Source organism: Pantherophis guttatus, chromosome 3 (assembly GCF_059756535.1).
Source record: "Pantherophis guttatus breed Tessera chromosome 3, ASM5975653v1, whole genome shotgun sequence".
Taxonomy (NCBI): domain Eukaryota; kingdom Metazoa; phylum Chordata; class Lepidosauria; order Squamata; family Colubridae; genus Pantherophis; species Pantherophis guttatus.
Window position 1 is genome coordinate 68,999,986 of NC_142065.1, and position 10,343 is coordinate 69,010,328.

The 10,343-nt window shown below is 34.5% G+C and overlaps 1 long non-coding RNA gene across 1 annotated transcript; it reads right to left on the minus strand.

Moving 5' to 3' along the window:
- Positions 1–6,395: 6,395 nt before the first annotated feature.
- LOC117664323 (uncharacterized) lies at positions 6,396–9,882 on the minus strand. The gene is made up of 2 exons (XR_004590995.3): positions 9,697–9,882; positions 6,396–7,847 (listed from the first exon to the last, which is right to left on the minus strand). It is a non-coding gene; the product is annotated as an uncharacterized LOC117664323 (long non-coding RNA).
- Positions 9,883–10,343: the final 461 nt, after the last annotated feature.

Sequence of the window (10,343 nt, forward strand, 5' to 3'; positions counted from 1 at the left end):
GAGAGATAACTTTTGCTGACCCTAACCATCGTTCCTGCCCATCTCGCTATCCAGAACGATTCACTATACCACACTGGCTCTCAATTATATGTAAATTTAAGGTATAATTAAATGTTAAATGAGTCATTGCATCTGAGCCTCCCCAGCTTTACCTATTTCTGGCTACCTATTGAGCACATCAACATTTCTATACAATAATACAACTTTGCTGTTTCCCAATTTGTAAAATTAGTTCTCCACTAATATCAAGAGTTCTCATTAAAACAACTCAACAATAACTCCAGCTATCCTTTTCCTTCAATGATCCTGTGATTTACTCATCTCTCTTATAGATTATGGAATAAACATTGGTTTCCCCCTCCCTCAGTTACTAATTATCATCACTTTTGAGTAATATTTTGTCAGATGCAATTAATTTATTTTATTGAGGTTTATTTAAAACATTTATATAGCTGCACATCCTTTTGCCAATTCTGGACAGCTCCCAATCAATATACTTATAAGCATAGATCTTCATTAGACTGCAGGTTTGTGCTATAATCTGAAGCATAATAGAATCACGTTTATATTGTTTGCCATTTTCATTCAGTTGTGGCCATGTTATAGGTAATACCTGAGAGAAGACATATTAGTTGAGTAACAACTACTACCTAATCCTGCAACGCCTCAACTGTGCAGAGTGAACAAGTGTAGGAACTAACAGTTTCCTTTAGTACAAATCAGATTTACTACTCCAGTATATCAAGGTAACATCAATAACGTATTGGGAGGACTACATGGCAGAATATTCAATATGAATTATTAGATGTGCATGGTTGTGTTCTGGTCTTGCTGATAGATAAATAAATGACTCAGAAAAGCATTATGAAGAGAAAATAGTTTTAAGTGTAAATATGAGATAATTACTCTGGAGAAATAATAGGAATTAGACTTTGAAAATTCCACGTCTGGCTTCACACCATATTAGCCTCGCAAAAATTATTTCTAGCAATATTTTTTATTGAACTTTCAATGCAGCTTTTATTTGAATAACCACAGTGAAAAAGCTTTCTTCTACTTAAATAATCTGCATACTGCATAACTGCCCAAATGAGAAATGGCTAAATAATGACAAGAGTTCATGAGCAGAGACACACATTCATACTTGATGGAATGGATGACCATAAGATTAACATTCTTTTGTTCACTCATTGGCTAGAACTCCTTTGTGTGTGCTAACACTGGTCCTTAATTATTATAGTGACACAAGTTTGCAGTAACTGGACTGCGTCCCTGGGGTACTCCTTATGCCACTATAATATAAACTGTCAAGCAAGGCGAATAGTTGTTATAAATAGGGTACTTTATCCATGATAAGTGATTATTATCTTTCTTTCCCAAGTGTAAAAGGCTTAGATAATTCAAAAAGTTGCAAGTGATTTAGGCCTCTCAAGTAAGGCTCCAATGAGTCCTGAAGGGGTCCCAACCTATTGTTGTCTTCTTACTGAACTTGATGTATTCAATTTATTATACCAGAATATATTTTTCAGACTCAGCCCTGGATAAAATGATTTTACAGGCTGTTCTACCAACAGTACAGTATGCTACAGTTTAATGCACTTTGTGATGGTCTTCTAAAAGCTTAAATCATTATTGGTAAAAAAGAAAATGACAATTAACATTTACTAGTTATACACGAGAAAAAGACTTGCTCAATTATAATTATTTAAAAAGAAATGCTGTACAGGTTGTCACTTGTAGTAGATGATGTAGTGCTGTTTTCCATAGACCTACTGAATTTACATTCACTTGACTCTTTTCTGGAAAACAGAAACCACAACTAACTCTGCATCAAAGATAATCAAATTCTGGCAATAATTGGCTGAACGTTTACAGTATCTTAAACAAAACCTATTTTTATTGATGTGTGCTTAGCAATTCAATAATGTACATCAGGAGTCCCCAAACCCCAGGCCATGTTCCATTACTGGGCTGTGGCCTGTTTGCAACTGGCTGGCGCACACGTGCAGCTTATCTTGTGCAAGGAGCAGGCCGGTGCGCATGCTCGCAACTCCACAAGTGGAAGGCCGGTGTACATGCAGCTTGATTTGCACAAGTGCAGGCCTGCACGCAAGTGTGCATGGCGGGCTGCCACTTGCGCAGTCCTGTTCCTTTTTCCACCACCACCTGGCTAGGCCACCAAGCCGTAAAGGTTGGGGTTCACTGATCTACATAGGGGAACAAATGTGCCACAATAATTCCCATTCAGGTGTTACAATTATTTTATATTTCATCTTTCCTCTGAGGAATTCTAGAGAATTTCCCATTTAAACAATATTGTAGGATAAGCATAGTAAGTAATCCAGAGTCAGTGAGTTCATAGCTGTTTGGGAATTTGAAGCTGGGCCAGTTCTAGTCAAAAAAGAACTGAATTTTTAAACATTATTTCTAAAAGGCAAATCTATTCAGTTTAGTGGAGTTTGTATTATTAATTAAATACATGAAATTAGATTGTAAAGAATTGTAAAGTATATGTTTTGGTCTTAGCATGTAAAGCTTACCATGATAGCTTGTCAGTTATGGTCAGGGGTGGGCTTCAAAAATTTTAGCAAGGGGTTCTCTGCCCAGTTGCTGGGTGGATGTGGTCAGCAGTTGGCACAATTGAAATATATTTAATTTTTGCATTCTGGTTGTTTAGTCTTCAGAAAGGCAGTGCAGTGTGTGAGCCCTACCTCTCATACACTCAGATTAGGGAAATGATATCAGCAAGGTACAGATAGTCCTTGACATATGATCATTCATTTAGCAACCATTCAAAATTATGATGGTGCTGAAAAACATGACTCATGACTGGTCCTCAGACTTACGACCATTGCAATGTCCTGGTAATCATGTAATAAAATGTTGGTTGCTTGGCAACTGGCATGTATTTACAACGGTTGCAGCGCCCCAGGGTCACATGATCACCATTTGCAATCTTCCCAAATGGCTTCTGACATGCAAAGTCAATGGGGCAAGCCAGATTCACTTAACAATTGCAATGATTTGCTTAATGACCATGGCAAAAAAGTCATATAATCAGGCACAATTCACATGTTTAGTGGTGGAAGGTCCAGTCCCAATTGTGGTCATAAATCAAGGATCACCTGTACAACTGGAAAAGTTTGCAGCAAGAATTGTAATCCTGTGTATTACTCCAAAGCAAGAGTGTGTGAAGTCTCCAGGAGACAGGGAGTTTGGTACCTTCAGGTTTGTCTTGGGAGGCTTAACAATTCCCTGTAGAACATTACCTTGTACCAATTTCATGGATTTTCATTTTTGCATGTTTTCATGATGCTATGATTTATTTGAATGAAATGCATTTTGTAATTGCACCTAAAATCTGGGTTTTGGCAGAATGATTGATCTATGAGTTTGATATTATTATTGTGAACTGTTCCAGAACCACTGTGGTTTAATAGCAGTATGCTAATGTTACATTTTTGTATGGAAATATAAATAAATGGAAGTTTGTGAAGATTTCTTTTTACAGAAATGAAGTACAATGACTAATTTTTAATGTATTTCCCATAACCAGAGGGGATGGACAGATGGTGATGTGTAGTGAAGCTTCCAAATAAAAGAAATGGCTCTAAATATGTTTGCATTATTCACAGGATGTCTGGTGACTTAGTCAGAAGAGCACTACATTGCCATTCTGTAAACAAATGCCATTCTCTAAAAATTCTGAAGTAAAAAAAAAAATCAGCATTATGAAGATGCATTATTTTGTAAAGATTACAGAGCATCTTATTTAGCTGTCTCTAAAAGTAGCTTGGAAAACTGAATCAAAATAACAGATTTAGGTGTTTTTTTATTTAAATATTAAAGTGTTTAACAGGGGTGTCAAACTGGTGGCCAAATGTGTCACACACAGGCCATGCCCACCCCGGCTCCACAAATGGGAAAAATGTCATGAAATGTCACATGACGGCAACGTGACATGGCGAGCTTGACACCCATGTGTTAAAATATCAGTGATGCATGGCATGTGAGTGTTTAATTCACCATTTCATCTTATATCTGGGAAACATAGATTCATATGCTGAAACCATTGTAGCATATTTTAGATCATCAGCCTGCTGTCTGCCTGTCTTATCTGCCCTCCATTGTTATTATACAGTGGTGTTGGATCTAAAGTGTGAGGTATCAGGAGCACATCTGGAAGGATTAATTATGATAAACAAATGAGTTCCAAGGAGGAAGAGAATCCTTTTGCAGAGGATGTTTACTTTCTGCTTCCCCATCCAACCATGTGCTAGGTATGCGCCATGGAGAGGATGATAGAATTTGGCTCAAAATAGTTGCATTAACCCCGCTATACGATTAATATACCTGTGGATTATTTCATTTAAAAACTGGGAGAAAAACCATTGCCCCAAATTAGTCATTTGCTGCAAATCACAGATCGTTGCAAATCACTAATCAAATTGATATATGGTATTCCTACAGTTTTCTGGGGTCATAAGTTTCATGGGTTGTCTACCCCTCATTTACAAGAACATGCTGAGTTTGCAAGAAATTGATACCGAGCAAATAAGAAAAACATACTTTTAAATTTTTTGATATATTTATCCAGTATACCAAAAAAAAAAAAAAAAAAGTTTTTGTCAAAAATTCTTTTGTAATTCTCTTACTTGGTGGGTATTTGTGGTTTTTTAGAGTTAGTAATGATCAAATATCAGCATTAGCTTTTGCTAATCTGCATATTAAAGATGATTGTGTGATCATTTTCCCTGATGTTTCTTTCATCTTTGTCCACATGGCCCTTGAGTACAAATATTTCCCAATGCCCATGTAAAGATCTATTCAGTACAGTTCAACCTTTTTATATAATTAGAGATATCTGAAGAACATCTGTTAGTTATATCAAACTACTGATAAAAGAGTCAAATTGCTAGAATGAGACAGAAGGCATGATGGTTGATAAATAAGATAAATTCTGCTTTATAATTTGTAATATTTATGACATATATAATGGGTATGCTTAATTTTCCCCCCCCTTTCAATCATGTCAGATTCTCTGAGACTACCTGGACAAATCTCTGCGCTTTTCTTGGCAAAGTTTTTCAGAAGTAGTTTGCCATAATTGCCTTCCTAGGACTGACTAGCCCAAGGTCACTCAACTGTCTAGATGCTTAAGGCAGGACTACATCTCAGTTCCCCACTTTCTAGACTGATGCCTTATCCACCACACCAAACTTTCAATATTCTTCAAAATGAGGTACATAAATGAATTGTAACTACTTGCTGAAATAGAAGGTTCTGAACTAGGTGAAAATATCTCAAGGCACTTACCAGCATCCAATTGTTCTTTACAAGTACATTTAAAGAGTAATGTAAAAGACCTTGTTTTAAAAGTCTTTGGAGGCAAGTTAGCATTTCACAGCAAGTATAGTTCCCAGGAAGTACAAATAATATGCAGGTAACAGAATTTTACAGTATCTCTCTAGAGAGTTGGGATTTCCCCAGGTTTTTTAAAAATGAACTTTGTGTCAAAGAAGGAAGCTAAGCAACCTCTTCAGGTAACTAAAATAGCCATATAGCAAAAAATACCATGTAATGGTTAATCGCAAAATATGAACAGTGGAAAGTATATATAAATGCTGCCAGGCCTTTAGAGGATCCCCCCTCCCCCCATACCTGAAGTCTTCTCACAAACTATGCTGGAAACTTAGCAGAATTCAGATTGCAGTTAATCATTTAACATTGGAGGCTGCTTTTCAAAAAAAAAAAAAGGTAAAAGTGCCATTAGGTAATACAGTGCCTAAAGAAAATGCATGGATTGTGATCAATATTTCTAGATATGATTTAAAAATGTAAATAGGTGCTGTAAATTGTTTCAGATGCAGATTTTTCTTCATATGCCCCAAAATATACTGTTTTTCTGTGTATTGATAAAACTGCTAGGAATCAGATAGCTAAAGCCTCCATACAAATCTGTTTTATAATAGATTTCATCAGTAATGAACAGGTGTGTCACATGTTATACCTGCATATAAGGTGGATTGAAGCCAGTAAAGCAGAACTATACCTGTAATTTTAGAAACCAAATTGTGACCCTCAGGGCAATATGTCAATTGGAAAAAGATAAGTCAACATAATTTTTACCCCAAAACCTGTTAATTCAAGAATGATTGCAAAAATACAAATTTTTATTTTGTTTCTGGTATTGCGCTAATGAAACGGAGAAGTGCACTACCCACTATAGTTGTCAACAACTAGCAGAATAAAATCTACTGGACTCTGTTACTTTATTGTGCTAATGAATTTTAAATAGTTCACAATCGATTTAAATAATACTATAATCATGAGTGAAATTCAAATCACTACAAATTTGGATTGCTTTGAAAAAAACCAAATGTATCAGTTTCAACAAATGTGAATATTTTGCTTTATTGTACAGTCCTTCAGCAAGCCGGGCAAAATCCATCTCAAAGGCCTGTTACAATAATAAATATTAGATAGTACTACACTATATTTTACAGTGGACAGTCACTTTTGCACCATTATTTCATTGATAACTTTAGCTTCATTAATGTCAGAAATTATAATTTGTCATTATTGCCACTGACTTAAAAAAAAACCTGCTGGTATTGCTGTATCACTTGTGTTCAAAAATTGAAAAAACAATTGAACATAAGATACAGTATATCAACCATCTGTTTGTCAATCCATTGATTTAACAGAGAGATTGAGTAGATTTTACTTCAAATATTGGTTGTGATGCAGCCAGCAGAAAACATTTAACTGTGCCATTGACTGTAGTGCAATAAGCTTAATTAAATATTTGCCTGTGCCTGTGAAATTAGATGGACTCAGTACTACTGAAGTATCATCAGTGGCTGTGATTTGTATATTAATTTGTGTTCTTCCCTCAATTGAAAAGGAAATAGTATAAAAGTTCCATAAATAAGTGTTTCTTTTTTGCTTAAATAGTATAACTCAAATAATATAATTACAGCTTAGAAAATAGCAAATAAGATTATGGAAACGTACTAGCACTCTGCTTTTATATCCAAATTCAAGCAATAAATATAGGGCAAATGATATGAGCTTAGGAAGTTTCATTATACTCAGTCATTTAACAAGTTAGTTCATCTTATTCATTTACTGATAACTTTTTTCAATTTCAGAGACTATTCTATTCAGACTTTAGTTTTATAATTGAGAAAAAAACATAACCTAGGGAACTTTCCTTCATAATGAGAAGACATACAGGTAGTCTTTGCTTAATGCCTGCCTCATGCAGCAACCATTCAAAGTTAGAAACATGAAAGAAAAAAAACCATCCTTCACATTTATGGCCAATGTAGCATTCCATGGTTAAGTGATCACCATCCCATGCTTTGTCACAAGCAGTTATTAGAGAAGGAGGAAGTAAAATCATAATTTGCAGTCATGTGATTCTTTGCTTAGCAACCATGTTGCTTCAGTTAACAACTGAAGGAGAAATAAGGTCATAAGACCATCAGTCATGTGATTTTCCATTTAGTAACTGTAGCACTTAGCAGCCAGACTGCCAGTCCCAATTATGGTCACTAAACTAGAGCTCCCTTTAGTATCATAACGATGCTGATTTCAAAAAATGGATTCTAATGTTTATTAATTCAAACCAGATAGATTCTGTAATGTTTGAGTACAATGTTACTTGGCAGATATAGATGTTTATTACCAATTATCAGTGAACTTGAAGTCACTGCAAATCACATATATTACTCTTGTTAGTATGGATACCACGAGCAACAAAACTTCAAAGTTTTATTGAAGCAAATCGAACAGAGGTAAGGTTTCATTGTTCTTCATGGTTTCCTCACCAGATACAGGCTCTGCAGATATGAAAGTTTGGTAGAACAACCCAAACCTTTCCATAAAGCAAAGCATTCTTGAATAAAATTGCACGGAGAAATTCAAAATTGAATAATATATTAGGATCTTAAATGCTTAAGTAGCCTGAAAGATTATATATCACAACCATCTATAGGAAAGGTAATTGGAAAGAAATATTTTCAAGCCTGCTCAGATCGGAAGACATTAATTGGTAAATATACACTGTTGCTTGAAAATATTGACTATTATCTAGACTAATAAGTTTTACAGGTAATTTCTTTTAAATAAGTCATCCATTCAATACCCATTCCGGTGGGAGAAAAGTAACCAAGTCACTTTGCTAAGTCAATATTTGTAGAGTGTTAATATTGATCTTTTCCCATTTGTTTTCCCTTTCCTGATTCAACCTTTACTAGTTTTCTTTCAACGGAAAATAATAGCTAGAGAAATAAAAAACATTAGTTGGAAACTGTTAAAATGCATTAAAAATGTGCACCTTGAGACCACTGTGTAAGGGAGAGAGAATGGTTATGACCACATAATGTAACTGCTGCTAGAAGACTGAACTGATTGTTCTCTGGAGTTACATTTTTGTTTCAAATAACAACTCTCTATTTGTTATTGAACTCTGAAGTCCTTTATATCTTGAACATTGCTAGGCAGTGACATTTGTTCTATATTAAAATTTTAAAGCATCCTCTCTGAGGATATTTTTTCTCTGTGTTTAGGTATTTGAACCTCTACACAATTTAGCCTGTAATTCCAGTATGTTCAAAGATGATATATTGTATGTGAAAATATAGAGTTTTGAACCACTGATAACAGGTTCTATTTCAACAGCCTAATAAAGAAATAATGACAACCTAGCTTTCCAATCTCTTGCTGGTAAACTATCAGGCTGGTAGCTATAACAAATTTGTTTGGTTTGTTCAACTTAGGCTGTATTTCTATGTAATCAAGACTCTCAGATGATATGTAAGGAGATAGCATTCATTTATTTATATAGCTTGAATGCTGCCCATTTCTATAGGCTAGACAACCCGTATAAACATACAAAGTTCTCCAAGGAACTCCTTACATATTGGATCATAAAAATAAAAAACAAGCACCAACAAATACAAATACCACATACCAGCAAAATTACCTCTCAGACTAAGAATATCTTACTTCTCTACAAGACAGAACAGTTAGGAGTTTGATAATAAATCATATGTGACCTATGTATATTCTCAACCCAATCCAAAAACTACCAATATGTACTGTCATAAGAATGACAGTACACATAAGAATGTGTAAAATAAGCTTCTCAATTTAGAGAAAACTTCAAGACTGAAGACTGAAATTTCTGTGGGGTAAAGGATTTAAAATCAATAATTAGATACTTAAGGGCTTTACCTACTCAATTTGGATATTATTTTTATTTTTGTCTTAACTGGAAACCACACAAGAAACAAGAGGGCTATACTTACAAGGTGCCCCAACAAACACCCTCATACCTAGGAAATGAATAACATCCACATTTGTGTTTTGTTTTGCTTCTGCCTACTGTCAAATGTCATTAATAAAGGCTTATGATAGGGAATAACAAAATAAATAAAAGTTGTCCTTCCATTGCTCTATCTTTTCAGTCACCTGTGCTATTGCAGCTTCAGTAAATCTCATATCAGTTATGAAAGGTATTCCAGGTGGTCATTTTATTGCACAATAAATATGTAGTTATTCTCTCTCTCTTTTTTGCAAAAGATAGAAATTTGTTTCCTTTAAGGAAATTGGAAAGTTTTTCCTTTCCAATTTCCGGATGTATTATTTTGTTGATGGAAAAAACATGTTATCCTCCAACTAACATACCTTGTACATTTCGAAGAAGTACTTTTTGGAATCTGGGTTTATGTTGAAGGCACTAGATGATTTAGGCTCCTGAGATTATCAGTGATGACTGATATATTTCCCATTCTTCTTTCAGCATCCCTTTGAAAGGCTTTTCCCATGTCATGTCTACAATAATGCCTCAATGGCACAGCATATTCTTTCAAACTGCAAAGAAAAAAGTCCACGTGTAGCAGGAAACCTATTCCATTGCAATTTCTTTCTACTTGTGTCCATTATTATACTGCTAAAAATTTATGGATGTAGTCAACAACAGTTTAAATCAACTTGTAAGCAGCCTTATCTTTTGTTATTTTTTAAAATAAATATTTCCAAGTCATTAATTTTAGGGAGGACTCCTTTGAATGGAAGGATTCCTTGTCAGGTCTTTAGAAAAAAATAGGATTCTGTTAAGAACTTTGTTTTAAAAAACTGCATACATTTTTATATGTGTTGTAATATATTTCATTAAAACATTCAAATGACCATATGCAAAACTGTAGATGCCTTGATCCAACCAACCAAAAAAAAAAAAAATCATGTCAATCTATTGTCTTTTGGAATTACCTGAGTTTGTACAATAAAGTATATATATATATATATATTATTTATTTATTTATTTATTAAAT